The sequence below is a fragment of the Sus scrofa genome, chromosome 8, assembly GCF_000003025.6.
Source record: "Sus scrofa isolate TJ Tabasco breed Duroc chromosome 8, Sscrofa11.1, whole genome shotgun sequence".
Taxonomy (NCBI): Eukaryota; Metazoa; Chordata; class Mammalia; order Artiodactyla; family Suidae; genus Sus; species Sus scrofa.
Genome location: NC_010450.4, coordinates 17,901,370 through 17,919,876, shown reverse-complemented (window position 1 = coordinate 17,919,876; position 18,507 = coordinate 17,901,370). Strand labels below are relative to the sequence as shown.

The 18,507-nt window shown below is 40.4% G+C and overlaps 1 protein-coding gene and 1 long non-coding RNA gene across 8 annotated transcripts in view; one reads left to right on the top strand and one right to left on the bottom strand.

The window, feature by feature from the left end:
- Window positions 1–18,507, top strand: part of PPARGC1A (PPARG coactivator 1 alpha) — a 686,110-nt gene that overhangs the window by 608,077 nt on the left and 59,526 nt on the right. The gene's annotated exons all lie outside the window — the stretch shown is intronic.
- Window positions 5,617–11,502, bottom strand: LOC110261971. Its single transcript, XR_002346376.1, has 3 exons — window positions 11,418–11,502; window positions 9,989–10,078; window positions 5,617–9,865 (listed from the first exon to the last, which is right to left on the bottom strand). It is a non-coding gene; the product is annotated as an uncharacterized LOC110261971 (long non-coding RNA).

Below are 18,507 nucleotides of genomic sequence, written 5' to 3'. Positions count from 1 at the left end.
AGTTGATGGCAGGAGCTGAGAGGAAGGATCTAGAATGCGATGTGTGTGGATGGCAAAGCGAGTGGAAGCCTGAAAATAATATCATAATAACTGAGCTTGGGATGAGTATTAAAAGGCTTTCTGAGGACAGTGTCTTAAAGGACATATTTGTTTGGAAGACACAGTGAAGGAGGGATATCAAGATTCCTCTGTCTGACACAGTCAAGATTTTTTTTTTCGCTTTTGCGAAAGAGCGAGATCAATAATTGGCCAGGCTTTTTCTTTTTTCTTTTCTTTTCTTTTTTTTTTTTGTCTTTTTGCTATCTCTTGGGCTGCTCCCGCGACATATGGAGGTTCCCAGGCTAGGGGTTGAATCGGAGCTGTAGCCACTGGCCTACGCCAGGGCCACAGCCACGCGGGATCCGAGCCGCGTCTGCAACCTACACCACAGCTCAGGGCAACGCTGGATCGTTAACCCACTGAGCAAGGGCAGGGACCGAACCCGCAACCTCATGGTTCCTAGTCGGATTCGTTTCCACTGCGCCACGATGGGAACTCCAGGCCAGGCTTTTTCTTGCCAAGAGTGATAGTAACTTTGGGTATTTTTATGTGTCAGACACTGGGGCTAAACATTTTTAAACAGTGTTTTCATGTGAAAAATAATTTTATAAACTTTAATACATTAAAAATAGTCTCATCGGGAGTTCCCGCTGGAGCGAAATGGGATCGGCGGCATCTTGGGAACGCTGGGATGCAGGTTCACTCCCTGGCCCTTGCAGCTTAGGTTGCAACTATGGCTCAGATCTGATTCCTGGCCGTGGGGCCACCAAAAACGAAAAGAAAAATAATAATCTCATCAAATTCACCTAATCACTATGGTGGATTGGATGTATTACCCCCAATTACTGTTCAGAAGGTGAGGCTTAGATCAATAACTGCTCCAGGGCCAAGTTACGAAAAGTAACCAGAAGAACCAAGACTGCCTAGCTCCAAAACTTGAATTTGTAACCACCCCCTTTTATTGCCTCTTACTCGATACCCCTGTTGCTGGGCTCTAAGCTCCTCGCCCCTCCCACTCCCGGCCCTTTTCACATTTTCCACATGCCCAGAATTATTTCTGTCCCTTGGTTTTCAATTCTCCTGAATTGTAAAATCACAGGAACCTCACAAATTGAGGAAATGTTCCCTGATTAATTCCACCTCTGTCTCAGCAGCTAGCAGAGCCCAGGTCTGATCTTGTTAGACTAGATTTCATGTTGTTTAGTAGCGTGACAATCATGGATCCATCCTGCCGCAGCCTGGTCAACAATCAGAGTTCAATGCCTTACCCATGGATCTGTAGATGTTTCCACTTGTAGATGACCCTACTTGAAAGTATATATTAAAATTGGAAGGCTTCGGACTCTTCATGGTGTTCTTCATCTCTCCGCGTGGTTATCCCTGATACTTGTTGACTGATGGCCGATATTTGTGTTGGCCAATATTTTTGTTGGCATTTGAGAAGGAAGGCAATTACAAAGTATTGATAATGCATCCTAAACTTGGCTTTAAAGTTCTTTATTGAACTCTTAGGCATGTCTTCATAAACTAGATAGGGTAAAATATGCCTATACGATGTCTCCCAGAAGACATGTTTAGTGGGGAATATAACTCTTCTAAAATGCAGTTGATACAGGTGTATTCCCCCCAATAAACTATTTCTTACAATTGCACTTAGTTCTGACCCTTCTCCTTTCCTTAATGGGCATCAAATCATTTTGCACTTGTAGCTGTGCATTTTTTTTCCTTAATATTTAGCTTTCTGCTGTTCCTGGGTTCAGACATAAAACTGTGCCTTATTCATCTTTTTTTTTTTTATATGCAACACCTTGCACGTAAGAAGAGCTCAATAAATACATATGTTATTTCCTCAGCTAATTTACTAGTAGGGATGATGATTTTTGTTTTAGTTCCTGCGTTCTCTTAGCAGTTCTTTAGTTCCTAGTTCAAAATTCTGTACACAAAAGGTACTCGGTACGGCCCAATGAATGAATTAATGACATTTTACTTGTGATCTTAAGCATCCTGGAGATATTTTTCAGGGATGGAGAAAATTACCTGAGTAAGAAAATCTCTTGCGTAGCTGCCAGGCTGGGTCTGGTGACTGTATCAAAACCTTTGGTTGGTTCCGTGATTCCATTTCAGCCGGATCATTCTTTGTTTCGGATAATACAGGTTTTTGTGCACTGATGTTTAAGATAAAGTGGTGCCCATTTTGCCTTTCTGGTTACATTTACAAAACAGTCTTTTATTGCTGTCTAAACACACCAGAGTGCTCACGGCCCCTCCCACTGCAGCACACTGAGAAAGAACTGTCAAGTGGACTTGCCCTTCATTTGAAATATGTTGTATTTAAAGGTCACCGTGTTCTGGTTTGGGTAGCAGATTATTGATCAGGGTATGATGGTAACAGTTATACTGCTGATTGAATGAAGATAAATATCTAAGAATGCAACTGGTATTACCAGGCACTATTGTCATTCCTGGGAGCCGGGTTATCCCAGGAAGGCTAGGGATGGTTGGTAGGTAAATATTAGCAAGCAGAGTGCGATCCAGTGATATCCAGTCCCCTCCCAGCACCACCGTTGAGATTCTGCGCTCACCCTGCCCTGTTTCTACCTTTGTATTCTTAGACTCCTTCAACTTCTTAGACGTCTTCTTCTTAGGATTCTTCTCCTCACTCCTTTTTTCCTCCAAGGTAATACTCAGATTTCAGAGTTCTCTTGTGGCACAGTGGGTTAAGGATCTGGCATTGTCACTGCCGTGGCTCAGTCGTTGCTTGTGGCTTGGGTTCGATCCCTGGCCCAGGAACTTCCACATGCCACGGGTGCAGCCCAAAAAATTCTCATGTTTTCATCCATTTTCTGAAGGATAATGGGAAGACAATATCACTGCATTTAATTCCCCTCTCTTGAACTGAATGGTGCTTCTTCTGATATCATCAAGGAATGATTAATTGTCTAATATCAAAGCCCTTTATCAGGTCCCCATTCTTTTGGAATTTTCTGTGCTATTTGAATATTTCCCATTGACTGGGTGTGGTAAAACTCTTTGCTCTCTTAGTATTGTATTTTTAAATGTTGGATGTTGTTAGCACCACATTAGGAGCTTTCTGTAAGCTCCTAGTTTTCTTTTCTTTTCTTTTTTTTCTTGTCTTTTTAGGGCCGCATATGGAAGTTCCCAGGCTAGGGGGTCGAATCAGAGCTGCAGCCGCCGGCCTACGCCAGAGGCACAGCAACACTGGATCCAAGCCGCCTCTGTGACCTACACCACAGCTCACAGCAACGTTGGATCCTTAACCCACTGAGCAAAGCCAGGGATCAAACTGGCAACCTCATGGTTCCTTGTCGGATTTGTTTCCTCTGCACCACAATGGGTACTCCCTAGTTTTCTTCCTACTTCTTTGAACACATCTTTTCTCTTTCCTTTGCTTAGAAGAGCCTCAAGTTAGCTGTCCCCTACATTTTTGGCATTCGGGCAGACCAGCGCTAATTGTTCAAGCTAGAGTTCCCGTCTGAACTGGCTCACCACCGGCTTTGTTGATTACATTGCCGTCACCTCTGAGTTGAGCCTTGCCTTGGTCTGACTTGGGGAGTGTTATTTTAAGCAGTCTCTCTCTTCCTTAATTAACAGAGGCAACCCAAGGAAGAATGATTTATGAAATGATGCTTGAGCAGCCTCCTGGTATAACTTTATTTCCTGGGAAGACCATAGAGTGGATAATTCCTTTGAAGAGTATACTGGAGTGGGCTGGTTTTAAAAGTTATTATAATGAGGAGTTCTCGTTGTGCCTCAGCGGGTTAAGAATCCCACTAGTACCCATAAGGATGAGGGTTCAATCCTGGGTTGAAGGATCCAGCATTATTGCAGGTTGTGGCACAGGTCACAGATGTAGCTCAGATCCAGCATTGCTGTGGCTGTGACTTAGGCTGGCAGGTGCAGCTCCAGTCTGACCTCTAACCTGGGAACTTCCATATGCCGCAGGTGGGCTAAAAAGGAAAAAAGTTATTATAATGATAGCTTAACTTATATTTATAACTATCATTATTTATGGTATATAAATTTATATTTATATATGACGTTAATTTATATTTATACATTACCTTATAAAATAGAAATTTATATTTTAAATTTATGTAATTTCTACTCATATATTTATATACCTTTATTTCTAGTTATATTTCCATTCACAGAGTCAGTCCATACAACTTTCGCTAATTCTTTCCACCTCCTAAAGGGACTAGAAGGCAAATGTTTTACAGAGTGGCCCTCAGTCTTGGAACTGAGAGGCCTGCCAGTCTATGAGCTAGCATTGGCAATGGTGACATTTGGTTCTGAATCCCCTTTCCCAAGTTCACATTTTTTCTCTACAAAGGCATTTCTCCATGTGTGCGAAGGGGCTAGGGAAAGCCTACAGAAAACGAAGGAGAATCATATCCCCTTTTCACAAGAGGACACCAGGAATCAGAGCCCCTTGCCCAAGTTCTAGACATCAGCAACCTCCTTCTCTGCAGCCCAAGAGCCCGGAGGCGTAACGGGATGGTTAGGAGATAGGGTCCTGGGTTTGAAATCTTAGCTCTGGGAGTTCCTGTTGTGGCTCAGCAGAAACAAACCTGACTCATGTCCATGAGGATGCAGCTTCAATCCCTGGCCTCGCTCAGTGGGTTAAGGATAAAGATCTGGTGTTGCCTCAAGCTGAGGTGCAGGTTGCAGATGTGACTTGGATCTCGCATTGCTGTGGGTGTGGCCTAGGCCGGCAGCTGTAGCTCTAATAGGACCCCTAGCCTGGGAACTTCCATATGCTGCACTTGTGACCCTAAAAGAGAGAGAGAGAGAGAGGGAGAGAGAAATTCCAGCTCCATCATTTTGAGTGTGGCCACAGATATATTTTTATAATTTCTCTGAGTCTCAGTTTCTTCTTTCATATACTAGTGCCTGCCTCATAGGGTTCTCCATTCATTCAGCATACATTTACTGATAACTTCTTACATGTGAAAAATCTGCTGGAGCCTGGCGATTCAGTCGTAAACAGAGAATAACAAATCCTGCCCTCCTGGAGCTTATGTTCTAGTGCGTTGTGGTTTTTTTTGGTTGTTATTTGTTTGCTTTGTTTGTTTGTTTTGTTTTTTTTTTTTGCTTTCTAGGGGCCACAGGTGAGCACATGGAAGTTCCCGGCTAGGGGGTCAAACTGGAGCTGTAGCTTCCGGCCTACACCACAGTCATAGCCTCGGCCACAGCAGATCTGAGCTGTGTCTGCCGTCTACACTACAGCTCTTGGCAACATGGGATCCTGAACCCACGGAGTGAGGCCAGGGAGCGAACTGGCATCCTCATCGATACCAGCGTGAGTTCATTTCCCCTGAGCCACAACGGGAATTCCGCTAGGGTGTTGTTGTTAAGGTTAAATGAGATACTGCAACGGAAGTGCTTTGTGCAATGCCTGGAACGTAATGGATATGCAAGAAGCGATTTTAACAAACAAGTCTGTTAACAGCTGGAGCATGTTTGTCCATCATCCATGAGGGTGACTGCAAAGATGATAAATGTAATGTGAACAAAGGCTTCACTTTTCCAAGGATCAATCTATTCCATGACCACTCGGGATCAAACTGTAATAACTGGGAGTTTGAGTGCTGAGTTCTTTGGTTGCGGACAGCAAAATAAAAAAAACAGAATCAACTCCCAAGCGGAAGAGCAAAAAGATATTACTGGCTGATCGAAGTGAGGGAGCAGATGTTGAGCTGGACTGACAACATCTGGAATGCAACTGCAAGACGGGTCTGGTCACCACTCACATTTTATTAGTTCCATGCTAGCTCTTGGGTGGTGAGCAGAGAGTGGGGCTTTTGCATTCTGATTCTCTCTGTGTGTCTCGTGGAGAAGGGATCGTTTTGTAAGAGGCGGTGGTGGTGCTACTACAAACATATACGGAAGTCAAGAAACAACACATGAAAGTGTAGGGTCCTAAAGGTTGTTGAGGACCTTGTCACCATAAAGCATTTGACATTAAGGATGGGCATGGGGGTTCTTGCTCCCAAATAAACAGTGGGAATCCTACCACCCAGTGGCTCTCCTGTAAATTCTATGAATTCAAAATACTGCTGCTATTTGAACTACCTGTGGCTTCAGAATATAATATATATTCATATACACGGGTATTTAACACACTCCATTTTATGAAACGTTGCTTCGGACATCATTTGCCACAGTTGAGCTCTCCATCCTGTGGTCTACATATCTCACTGGCATTTGGCAGCAGGCACTCATTGCCTTTTACAGAGATCCGACAATTCCAGAAACATATATAGACCATCGCTGATGAGCATTTTCTGTGAGCCCAGTGGTGTGCTGGCTCTGTGAATACGGAGGGGTGTGTTAACACTCCATTCCATAATTGCACATATTTGCTATCCCTGAGAAATCATTTATATGCCTCTGCCAAGAAACATCAGTCTTCTCATTTAAAAAAAAATTTCAAATAATATATGTAGAAATAATGTAAGGGAAGTGCCTGGTTCAATGCTTGTACCTAATTGGTAGTCAATAAATGGCCATTTGTAGGAACATTCAATACCCCAGACTTCCTGGATAGCTCTGTAAAACCAAAGTGTCCTTGGGAACAGAACTGCAAGAGAATTCTGGGCAAGATTCAAATTCCGGGGAAGACGTGTCCAACAGCCTGGCCCTGGGCTCTGAGCCAGGCCGTCAGTGATGAGGAGAAAGTGGGGTTTCTGCTTACTGACTTCCCAGTGTGCATCCAACACAGACCTTTAATCCAAGGTAAATTCCACGAGGCAGGGGCCATGTCTCTTTTCTTCATCACTGACCCTGCCCTTAGCACAGTTCCCAGCACATGGTAGGCATCTAAGAAATATGCATTAAAAAAAATGGCCAAATTGGGAAGCTCTAGGCAGAGGCCAAAGGGAAATGACTAAGCTACTTGCTTGAGTGGCCATCATTAGAGCATAATTTCCAAAAGCCATCCTAGAACGGGCAGGATGTTTAATCTCTGTCATGAAATGTAACCTTTGGGGGGAAGACAAGCTACCACAGTGTGACTTCTCAGAGTGTCCTGCAGCTTTGCGCGTGGCCGGGGCCTCTCTCTGATGTGGCTGAGGAGAGCCAGCAGGCAAAGGCATTCTGTATACTAAAGTGAACTCCATTCAGTCAACAATGTTTGTGATGACTAATGAGTCCAGGGTACGAGGAAACCAGGAGGTGGTGGCTTGCACTATAGAAAAAATATCAATGTAGGGAACATTCCTTCAGAATCTCGATTGCAAAAGTTCAGCATTTGGCATTTTCGACAACTGCTGTTTGATTTTCCTTACGGTTGTGGTGGCACATTCTGGAAAGGCAGTAAGCTCTAATGTATATTATGTGCACAATTTGGTGCGGGGTTAGGGATATAAATTTTTTCTAACTACATAACCAATTTATGTTATGGCTTTATGACAAATTTCCAAATACCACTTGATTTTGGGTTCAGGGTGGGTGGGAGAACGTGGTGATAGTTAAATGTCGAATGGGTCCCGTAATGTAACGTAACGTTATTCAGTGGTTACCTGTTGAACATCCGCTGGATGCCAGGTCTGTGTGTAAGTTATACTGTTTTGTTTAGATGTGGTACACCTCTGTCCATCTCTTCGCCTAATTCCTTATTATCATCCAGACATCCCCTTCGACATCACCTCTCCTAGACTCTCTCCCTCTGGTACCCAAGTCATCCAGGTGCCTCTAATGTGTGCCCTATAGAAGCTATACTTTCCCCTGTGGTTACTCAGTCTGTCTGTTTCTAGTCTATCCTGCCTCTCCCACTGGATGGGAAGCTATTTGAGGGTCTGAGCTCTGATTTTCACTAATATAGTCCCATTACCTAATTCAGTGTCTGAATGTAGTGAACTCTTGTTATGCATAGTTCGAATGGGTAAGGCCTTAAAAAATCTTAAATTATTTTTGGAGTACATTATGCAAAGATACAATGCTAGGTATTTGGAGAACCATCAAGCATAATAGGTACTTGTTTGTCCTAAAGGAGTTTACAGTTAACTCAACCATTCATTTTCTGACAAGTGCTTTTTGAATACCTACTATGTTCCAGCCACTATCTATTTAGAAGTAGAGATGGGTATCTTATTTTATTAAAAATATTTTTTAATTACTACTTGTACTTTATTTGTTGTGAATTCCCGGGTCAGAGAGCACACATAGTTGCAATCATTTGACCTTAACAGTTCTATAAAAATAATTAAGGAGATTTAGAAAAAAATTACATGAGTCGTGGACTGTTTCACATACGTTTATAATGAAAGTAAAGATGGGTATTTTAAAAGATAATTCATATTTAAGTGCTGTTTGACTTTCATACAAATGGCAGGTTCAAATAAGACAAAGGAGAATGAAGAGTGGCATCATGGGAAAACCACTTAGAGACAGGTAACCTATTTGAGCTTATTTTATTTTGAAGTAAGCCCTTTCTTGCTTTTCTTTCCCCTTTTTTTCTTCGCATTCATTCATTCATCCATCTGGGATTTTTTTCAGTATCTGTTCTATCAGATATTCAGAATACAAAAATAAGTGGCACATCCCTCCCTAGGAAATACATACAGTTAAGGACTTTGTAAGGTTAGCCCTGCCTTTGAGCCAAACACTTTAGTACAGTGTATATTGTCAGTATTAAAACACATCTTCATTATTTGACATTCAGATAATGAACTAAAGGGTATAAATGGTGGTGAAAATATGTGTCTCTGTTTTGCTGTTGTTGGTAAATGCCAGTGTGTGAAGCTTTTTATGTGGGGTTGATAGACTTCTCTTAAATAATTAATATCAAAGAGAGCATACTTTTCCCCCTCCATTGTGGCTTTCCATGTTAATGTTAGATTATTCCTAGTTTGTGCATATTCTTCTGACTTTACCAGATTTATAAGTGCGAAACATGTAAATAAAATAAAACCCTATTCCTAAATTTGAGTGAAAGATAATAGATTGCTTAAAAATAACATAAAATATTATCGTGGTACAAGGGCATCTTTGTAGATAGAGTTTTAATTTTTTTTATTTTTCTATCCAGCTAGGCTTTTTTTGCTAAGCCTGTTGGTTGGCTGGATGGCTGCTCCGTCAGGCCAGACAAGTTGCAAGGCCATCGGAAACATGTACGTGTTTCTGGTAATTGGATAGGTTTATAATCAACTTGAGTGTGAGGTCTAGAGGGACTCACATGAGTCTTCATTTGCAGATCAGAGAGAGAATTTAGGTGTCTCAACACACCCAGACATTAGGAGAGACCTGTTTTGTAATTGTTGTTGAAGGGATTTCCATGACCAAAAGAACATAACTGTGCTAAAAATGTAATGACTTTGATAAGACAACCCTTGCCTGGCCTCCTGGCAACATTATGTAAAACTGAAAAATGATGCTTCCTTCTCAGTACTAATCCTCAGCATCTGATGTCCTCCATCGCAGCCTTATGGAGTTAGTTATATTTTCATTGCTCCTGTCCCACTTGTGTGACCAGCTTATAAACTTACTCACCACGGGTTAAAAAGATAAACCATTTCAGTATTGAAAGCCTCTATGTGTCGGCAGTATTCCCAGCACTTTATGTTTTAATTCGTTGAAGCTTTACAAAACTCTGAGGCAGATATTTTGTAGTTGTCTTCACTATAGATGGGGAGCTGAGTTGCAGAGAAGTTCAGTAGCCGAGATCCCTGACCCGAGTAGGTGGCAGAGCTAGGATTCATGCCCATGGACTCGCAAGCCAGCTTCTGTATCCTTCATTCCTTCACTGCATGACCTTTCCAGCTATTTCATGCTTTACTGCTTGATGACTCATACATGGAAGGGGCTCCAAAAAAAAAAAAAAAAAAGAAAGAAATGATTGCTTTATCAAGTAGCTTTCCAAATGTTTTCATAATTTTCTCAAGTTTTGAGATATCCTTGTGGATAGGAGCTACGAGGCAGTTATTACCTGCATATTCTGTGGAGTCTGAATAAGGAACGGGGATTATTTCAGGTACAGGGTAAGCATTTTCAGCAGAAATCGCTCCTCCTTGTCACCCTGGAAAATGCATGGTGGCTAAATGTTGGTCAGGTTCAGCTATGGACACACGTCGGATTCCCTAATTTGAGAAGCATCTAGTATACGTTCCTGCATCAAAGTGAATCTCATTATTTTTGGAGGCAACGTCGTAGTTAAAACTTCAGAAATCTTTCTTTCGTCTACTTAGTAAATAATATATCTTTGGCTTGTTTTAATGGAGCATATAACATATCACCATCCTAATATAAATATTGCTTTTGTGCTAAATTTTCTGTTCCACCCATCTTTCTTACCCCTTTCTCAAGTTCCCCATTCTGAGATATTTTAGAACATGATTTCTTCTTTTTTTTCTTTCTTTCTTTTTTTTTTTTTTTTTGGCTTTTTAGGGCCTCACTCATGGCATATGGAGGTTCCCAGGCTGGGGATAGAATCAGAGCTGTAGCGGCTGGCCTATACCACAGCCACAGCAATGCGGGATCCGAGCAGTGTCCGAAACCTACACCACAGCTCACGGAAACGCTGGATCCTTAACCCGCTGAGCGAGGCCAGGGATCGAACCCGAAACCTCATGGTTCCCAGTCGGATTCGTTTCCACTGCACCATGACGGGAACTCCGTAGAACAAGATTTCTACTAAAGCCGATCCCCTCATTCTGTGCTTACCTTTAATCAAGCTATGGCATTTTAAGTGGTTAAAAGTTCTGACCATGTTGAGGGTTCCCATGGTGGTGCAGTGGGTTAAGAACCTGACTGCAGCAGCTCTGGTCATTGCAGAGGTGCGGGTTCAAATCCCAGTCAGTGCAATTGATTAAAGGATATAGCGTTGTGGCTCAGATTCCGTCCCTAGCCCAGGAACTTCCTTATGCCATGAATATGGCCATTAAAAAAATAATAGATTTGACTATGTCTTTGCTTTCTATAACCAAAACCTTCTTCTGATATAGAAAACCAATGCCCTAAGTGCTAAATGTTCAAATAAAAAACAACATTTACAACTCCTTCCTTGTACAGAAAAAGAAAACTTGTGAAAAGAGATCTATCATAGTTCCCAAGTAAAATTAGCAAATAATTTTGCTTGTAATTATTTCCTGTGGATCATCCTGTTAATCTGTAAACACCAGGGCACATTGTTAATTCCCCGAGGATATGAAAATCTAGCTAAAAGTTGAGGTAATTGGTATACACACACACACACACACACACATTCATGTGCTTATCTGAGTCATGTATTTTGCATCTATTTATTTCACTACATCAATAAAGGCTGATAAAAAAGTGCTTATGCAAAGATAAAAATTACACTTTATACAGTAAGCTTAAAGTATAGTAGAATGGACTATACCACTTAAAAGAGTTACCTTGGTGGCTTAGGTAATTATTTCATGGGACAGGAAAAAATCAAACAGGATCTTAAGCCATACTAGGGTTTCTGTGAGGGAAAAAAAATGGGAAAAGTACTTTATATCAGAAATACCATAATGGGTAGAAAAATAGGGGAGAAAAGGAAGATCAGAGAGAGTAACTTTAATGCCACACAATAAGGTAGGCCATGGGAACTCAACATCAGAGCTAAAAGGGGTAGAAGAGAGAGGGGCAAACTGCAGAGGACATCCCTGTGTTAAGTGATCAGCTGATCCTTGGATCTTCTGATCTACTGGGAAAAACAAAAATTTCAGATGACCTCTCCAGTTTTGGAAATACTGTTACCTGATCAAAAGGTTTAAAACTTTTGTAGGTAATTGCTATGTTATGCAAACAAAACATATTGTCTGAACTAGTGCCTGAAGACCTCCAATGTGGAAACTGAGCTCAAAGGAGAGAAATGACATATAAATCTAAGTCTTCATTCGTAAAAGGTACAGCATGCCTTTCTCATGGGGATTAGATGTGATAAACAGGATTTTTCTGCCCTGCAGGATGAAGGCAAGTACTAGAGAAAATGTGCTGAGTCGAGGCAGAAACCTGAGTCTTGCCCCTCAAGCTGTGGTTCGTGGACCAGCAGCATCACCAACATCCAGACCTTATTAGAGATTCAGGGTCTCAGGCTACTTGAATGAGAATCTGCCTCTTACCAACATCACTGTGTGATGTGTATGCGTATTACAATTTGGGAAGCCCTTGATGTAGTATACTTAATGTTCTTTTTTTTCGTTTTTAAAAGTTTTATTGAAGTATAGTTGGTTTTCAATGTTGTGATGATTTCTGCTGTACAACAAAGTAGTTCAATTATACATATTCACATATCCATTCTTTTTCAGATGATTTTCCCATATAGATCATCACAGAATATTGAGTAGAGTTCCCTCTGCTCTACAGCAGGTCCTCGTTGGCCAATCATTCCATATACCAGTGTGCATAGCCATTCCCAAATGTTCCTATTTTGGAACGGCCCCAATAAGGCAAATCATACAGCCAAAGTCTGAGCAGACAGCAATATTTCTGAGAACTTTTAGTATTTCCAGTGGAGCAGGGAACCAGGAGTGTTTGCTCTTACTGAAACTTGAATGGAGCAGTTAATATGGTAATATTGACATATTTAGTAATGCTTTCACAATGTAAATTTCTTTACAAGAACTTGGTGAGCCAAATACAAGGCTCCACACAGGTAATGCATTTATTCGGTCATCAGTAAATTACCTTATACAGTCAGTAAATGTTACATCCTGGACAACTGATAAGATCTCTGGCTTTCACGTGTCTTTTTCAATATTGTGCTTAGCCTCAAGTATAAATTGAATAGGATGACCTTTTGATACTCTATGAAATTGACTGCATTTCCTAAGATTCTGCCGTCTCAATTACCATCCTTTTTTTTTATATTAGGTCCACAGCCATTGCATTGGCCCCAGCACAACAATGTCTTCTCATAGCTTCTGATAATGCAGTCAACAGCAGGAGGGCATGTCGTCACTAATATGTGACAACACATGGGTGTGTGTTCCCAAACAGAACCTCACGTCAAGTACATGAACAATATGCAGTTTCCTAAACTCAAATCTGCTTACTAAGTGGATTGCAAAATGTGAGGGATTTTTGGTCCAGTGATGAAAATTGTGTTCTAGGGTACTAGCTGGATCTTGAATTTGTGAGATAGATAAGCCAATTAGTGGTTCCTCAGTTTATTAGCAACTTAATTGTCAGAATGTAATGGAAATTTCTAAGCTGCGCAACTCATTAGAAGCAATGAAACATGTGACTTTTTTTTTTTTCCTAGAAGAATATTCAGTGAGCTGTGTTTTTTTATCCCCCCATAGAGATCTTGAAAATAAAATGAACAATTAAGTTGAAATTCGTATCTGTGAAAGAATAAGAGTTTTGAATTCTGCCACTGGAAAAATTCTGCTCTGGAAAAGTTAGTGACACTGAAGAAAGGCAGAACCTGTGTTCAGATTTCCACTCAGTCACCACCGGTTTGTTCCGTAAACTTAGGCAAATTTCGTAACCTCCTTGAGCCTCAGTCCCTTTATCTGTAAAATGGTAAAATGGTAGCTATTTCAAAGGACTGTTATGCAGATAAAAGGAAATAGCAGGCATAATATCCCTATCACAGAGCAAGAGCTCTAAGACTACTATTCTTTGTCACTAGATATTTTTCTTCACTTGCCCTTTATCTTGAAATAAGTTTGATTTTAGAGCAACTTTATTTTTTTTTCGAGATTAAATACGTCATCATTAAAAAGTATGCAGCCATTGTATTATCTACTAGAAGGATAGCTGTATCTTGCTGTCAGGCTGGTACTTTACAGAAATGGACAGTTTCTGCCAAAACAAGAGTTGACTTTTTAGTTCCCTGGTAGATTGTGGTTTGATTTTATTTGGCCTCTGTGGTAATAACACTCTGATCACTGTCACAGAAGCTCAGAGAAAAATCTTGCTTCTCCTCCAATGTTTTATTATAGCTGTAGTTCCCAAAGAAGATCTTGGCAACATTTAAGAATAAAGAGCAATTGGAGAGTTGTGTGTGGTGATTAAAACTCTAATTCACATTTCAAAGACAGTAATTATTTTCTGAAGCCCATAGCCCAAATGAAGAGTATACTGTGAAAAGAGTATTTCACTGCCAACTAAAAGTATGAAAAAATTATGGATTATTTCATTCTTCTAATTTCCTTTTCTTTGATTTTCAGTTTTCTTTTTTCCATATTTTCATTTTTTAGTCTCTTTTCCTTCATGTGCTTAAATAATTATGTTAAATTCTATATGCATGGCTGCTGGGCAGCTGGGATGCTGGAAACTCCATGAGGACAGGAATGGTGTCTCTTAGAACCACTGCTATGTGCCTGAGACACTTGCCATTCAAAAAGTATTTTCTAAATCTACAAAAGAATGAAAAGAGGAGCGAAGGAATAAAGTCACAAAACAGGCCAGGGACATCAAAAAGCTTAAATATGTATTGAGGACTTTTTTCTTTTTTTAAAGCTATTATAAAAAATTAAAGTAATGCCTGATATTTACTGAAGACCTTTTAACTTTGTCTTATTTTTTAGATAAGATGAATCAGTTATTTCTTTCCCTTATCATCTCCAAACACAGTAACATTTTCTTTTCCTCTATCTGCTGTTTATATTTCCTATGACTCAATAGTACTTGATTTTTTTAACGATTCAATAACCTTCCCAGTTCAGCTATTCCAAATTGAAGGCACTATCCAGAAGGTTTTTATCAGTTGCTAAGCCCGATTTATTGTACAAGTAGAAAGGCTGTTTAATCGGGGGTGAGTATTTTGAAATGGCTTATCTTAGGTAATGGATTAAGTTCTGATTGCATAGGGTTTCTTAGGATATTCTCTTAAGCTTTGGTCTTTTATTGACAGGGCAACATTTTGAAATGGTTTCACAAAAGGGACATCATTAGAGAAATAGTAGGAAATACTTACATAGTGTTTTATGGCATCTTTTATGCCCTTCATCTCATTTAATCCTTATCTCAATGTTGTGAAGTAACTCTCTGTCTTTACAGTTGATGGCACTGAGGTCACAGGACCCAGGTGCCTTCCTTAAGGATACAGGCTGGTCTGTGACAGAATCAGAACTTGAACTCTATCCTTCTAAAGCCAAATCCCAAAGATTTTAACTCTTACTTTGGAAATTTTCACAGAGGACATGATATCAAGAGGAACAGAAGCAAATGAAGGACCTTGGGTTAATGTTTCAGGAATATTGAACTGCCAAATGCTCTTCCAGGGACAAATGAGCAGCAACTGATGCTGTAATGACACAGAACTCTTTGCTGTCGATTGCTGGAGCCGTGTGTTTTCATATCGTACCCAGAGGTGAAAGGATTTATGCCAGGGCCACCCTTAGCTCATAGCATCAGGTCTTTCACCCCTGAGCAGATTACAGCTGGCTGACATCATCCCAACAAACAAACCCGAAAAGTTAGTCCACAACCACTAATGTCAATTGAGGCAACAAGAGTGGTCCGAGTGGTTTTTCAGCCCCTTTCATGGCTTTGCTACGGAGTCTTCCAACACAATAACCTTTTATTTTCCTATATGTCTTCTGTTTGTATTCACTAGCACTAGTGGTACTTTTTTTTTTTAATGGTATTTTTTGTTCTGGTTCAGCGAATTCTGTCATTGTACTTATATAGAGTGCTATAGTCTGTTATTGTGAGGTGTTGTAAGGAAGAACTAAATTTAAGTATTCAGCTATGAAAGTATAGTACACATTCAGTAAATATTGTTTGAATAATTTTGACATGTGTGTACCTTTAGCACTACATTTTTATGTATTGCTTCTTAACTCTTCCTCAGAACACATAAGTATTCTGCAGTTTTTGCTTTCAATAACCTTCCAGGATAGCCATTTTACAGTTGAGAAAATTAAGGCTGTATTTTAAGCCAGAACCACAAAGCTGAGTAGACGCAGACTGAATTGGATTAATTATTTAATCACATATAAGCTTTTTTCTCGTGTCCCTTTTATCATGTTCCTATACATGATTTATACTTTATATATATTTTTTTTTTTTTTTTTTTTTAACAGCTACCCCAAGACACATGGAAGTTCCCAGTATAAGGGTCAAATCAGAGCTGCAGCTGCAGGTCTATGCCACAGCCACAGCAGCGCTGGATCTGAGCCACATTTGTAACCTATGCCACAGCTTGCCTCAACGCCATATCCTTGACCCACTGCGCAAGGCCAGGGATCAAACCGATATTCACATGGACACTGTATCGGGTTCTTAATCCGCTGAGCCACAATGGGAACTCCAGCATTTTTATTTCATAAATACAGAAATGGTCATTATAGGAAGATTAGAAAAGAGACAAATTGAATTAAAGTCCTCTGAAATCTTACGTCCTTATAAATTTTTGGTATTTTTTTTTTTCAGAAGTTTCCCAGTGTACATGCATAGATCAGGGGCTGAACGAGTGCTATTTGCTAACTTTCTTTATTGACTTGATAGTATTTAGTGGGTCCATATCTATATTATCATTTTCATGGCTGTATTGTGACATTGTGTGGGTTCTTCTGGATGTGTTTTTACTTCAAACCCAAACTTGCATAGCCTGCCCAGTCTCTTGTCAGAGCCCACTCTAATGTGATCTGTGATGATTTTATTTATTTATTTATTTTTAGGGCTGCACCCACGACATGTGGGTGCAGGGGTCAGTTGAGCTGAAGCTGCTGGCCTACACCACAGCCACAGCAATGCCAGATCAGGGCCTCATCTGAGACCTACACCACAGCTCATGACAACGCCAGACCTTTAACCCACTGAGCAGGGCCGGGAATCGAGCCCACATCCTCTTGGATACTAGTCAGGTTCATTATTGAAGAGCCACAGTGGGAACTCCTGTGATGACTTTTTTAAAAGGAAGGGGTCCAATATGATGGCAGTGGTCATAGCAATAAGACCTCAGTCTAGTGGTCATCCTGGCCATATGCCAAAGAGATCTACCTATTTGATGGGCTTAGGAGTACCGACAAAGGGTCCAGCAGATACGGGACTGGAGAAAGATACTGACAAGAGCTAACTCAGAAGTTCAAAGGTTAAAGCTTTCAGCCTCTAGTCTGAGTGGGAAATTGAAGTGAGCACTGGGACTCAGGTAAAGAAAGAAAGACCCCCTGGTGAAGGGACCAGACTTGATGTGCACAGGATGAAGACGAAGCATCCACATTCTGTGGAACAAGCGAGGGTTCAGGGCAACTCGGTGTGAAACATTGGCCTCCCTAATGGAAAAGCCCATGAGATATGCATCATCACAAATATTTTCACCTTCCCTCCAAAGCTCTGCCATTCAGCCGTGGGACTGACCCTCAGTCTTGGATCCCATTAGAGTCCTGCCAGGGGAGCTTTTCAAAACATACTAACTCCCATCTCCAAAGAGGCTGATTTAATTGCTCTGGGGAGAGGGAACAAGCATATTATTATTATTTTTTTAGTGCTTGTGTGATTCTATTATATAGCCAACGTTGAGACTCATGGATTTACAGGCATCTTTTACTTTGTGCAAAAGACAGGTAGCAGGAAACTTTTCTTTGAGTCAAGATTTTGTTGTAAGAATTATATTTTCAACAGTTTTAGAGATATATTTCTACGTTACCCCAGTATGAAATCTTTTCTAAGAAAAATAGTCGTGACCTGTCTCGTAAATAAATCTGATTTTTAAAAATATTTGGGTTACCTTTAATAAAAGAGGAATTCTTGCTGCTTTATCCACTCATTTATTCCTCACAGTAGTTTATTTCATTTATACTCCTTTATTTTGTTCATTGGCTGTCTCCCCTTGCTAGCATAAACTCTGTGAGGGCAGGGAAATTGAATTATTTTGTTCATATCCCCAGTGTCTAGAAGGCCTGGCACATAGTAGACACTCAATAAATATTTGTTAACATTTTTTGATACTGAGTTTGACATACATATCATGATTCCTAGTCCCAGGAACCTTATGATCTACTGAAAAGCAAGGCATGGAATTTATAGCCCAGTGTTTCTAGAGAAGACTGAACTGCAAACTTTCTATTTACAGTATTTTAAACAATGTTGAGGCCTAAAGAATAAAATGGCAAGTGTATATATGAGTAAGAGCCTTTGCCATTATTTCCTTTAATTCTTTTGGGAAGTGGTATAGTATACTAAAAAAAAAAATAAATAAGGAAACCAGAGGCCCTGAACAAATACAGATTTACATTAGTTATAACTGACCTTGAGAAAGCTTATTTAACCCTTTAAGGGTCAGTCTTCTCATCTCATCTCCAAAATCATGCAGTTGAATGAGTTGACTCTTTTCAGCTCTTACTGTTTGGTATTTCTGTGTTTTTTTTGTTTGTTTGTTTTTGTTTTTTTTTTTTAAGGGCTGCACCTGTGGCATATGGAAGCTCCCAGGCTAGGGGGTAAATTGGAGCTGCAACTGCTGGCCTATGCCACAGCCACAGTAATGCCAGATCTGAAACTACCAGATCCAGAACATACACCACAGCTCACAGCAACGCCAGATCC